This window comes from Phodopus roborovskii, unplaced genomic scaffold, assembly GCF_943737965.1.
Source record: "Phodopus roborovskii unplaced genomic scaffold, PHOROB, whole genome shotgun sequence".
NCBI lineage: Eukaryota > Metazoa > Chordata > Mammalia > Rodentia > Cricetidae > Phodopus > Phodopus roborovskii.
Window position 1 is genome coordinate 3,976,999 of NW_026126547.1, and position 1,866 is coordinate 3,978,864.

A 1,866-nucleotide genomic window follows, 5' to 3' on the forward strand; every position below is an offset into this window, starting at 1 on the left:
ATACACAGAGATAAGAATTTCTAAGCATGTCTAAGAGAAAAAGGCCATTGCTGGTGGGTGGTATCATAATACTTGATCTTCAATTATACTACAGAGCCTTAGCAATGAAACAAAACTTCATGGATCAACAAAATTATTGACAAGCAAATCAATAGAATAGAAGAAAGTACCCAGAAATAAATATACTGTCTCAGAAACCAGACTTCTTATAGAAATGTCAAAAATACCCACTGGGAAAATGACAGCTCCTGTAACATGTGGAAGGGTAACTGGATGTCACAACATAAAAGAATGAAACTAGATCCATATTTCTTACCAGGCAAAATGTTCAGTTAAGAATGAACTACAGATTTTATTCTAAGACTTAAACTTTGAAGTTACTAGAGAAAAACACAGGTATATACTTTAGAACATAGGCAAAAGCAGAGATTTTCTGTAAAGGATTTCATTGCACAGGATTTAACCCCAAGGGCAGGAAGTCTGAATTGCCTGCAATGCAAAACTTTCTGCACAACCAAGTAAACCATCAGAGTGAGGAGACAGTTTGCCGACTGGAGAAAAAATATGGATCTAATGTGACATGTCTAAGGGACTTAAATTGCTTAAATACAGGACTACAAAGCTCAAACTATTTGATTAAATCACATTACTATACCATTTGATTAAACCATTAATAAAACCACTTAATTAGAATCACATAATCCAATCAACAAATGGACTGATGATCTGAATAGATAGTTCTCAGTGAAGAAATACAAATGGCTAAGATTTTTAAAATGAACTCAACTTTTTTAACCAACAGAAAAATGCAGATTGAAATTTAAAATTTTTCTCATCCCAGGAAACAATGCCTTATCATAAAAAAGCAACTGGAAGCTGCTCGTGGTGAAGTGTGGGAAACAAGATGGTTATATCTTGACAGCAGTATATAATGTAGTAAATCAATGCCACTCCTCCAAAAGCTACTATGGAAACTCATATATTAAAGCAGAACTTCCATATGACATACCTATACCACTTCTGTGCATATTACTCAAAGGATGCTAAGTCAACATTCCACAAAAATACTAGCCACTCATCGCTTGTGCTGAATGACTCATGATAGTCAAGATGGACAACATCCGGATGCCTGTACAGTGATGAAGGAGTGAAGAAAATGATGGCACATACAAAGTGGTGTTTCATTCAGCCATAAAGAAAAACAAACTGATGACATTTACAGGAAAACTGGATACAATCACGATAAACCAAATAAGCCAGACTCTAACAGTCAAATACCATGTGTTTTCCCCTATATGTATAAAAAATATGTGCATGCCTGTGTTTAGCTCAGAAACTCAAAATGCAGCTTTAAGAGAGAGGGAGGAAGAGATCTTAAAGGAGAGAGAGAGGAGAGAAAATGAGAGCATAGATGGCCCCCTGTGACATGAAAGCAGAATGTTCCATTTGAGAGTGAAAAGACAGGCAAGAGATAGAGGAAGACAGTGGATGACGTAGATACATTAGAATAAAGTACAACAACATGTATGTTTCTGGGCAACATTTGTGTTTAAATTATTGTTATATTGCCATGATGAAACACCATGACCAAAAGCAACTTAGGGAATAAAGGATTTCTTTCACTCACAGCCATATAAGAGTTAATCATTGAAAGTTAAGGCAGGAACTCAAGCAGGCAGGAAACTGGAGTGAGGAACTGACTTGTTCCTCATGGCTTGCTCAGCCTGTCACCATGCACAATGATCTGCGCCCTCCCCCACCAATTACTGATTTAGAAAATACCTCACAGGCTTTCCTACTGCTCCATTTTATAGAGGCATTTTCTCAATTGAGGGTCCCTTTTCACAAATGACTCTAGTTGTGTCA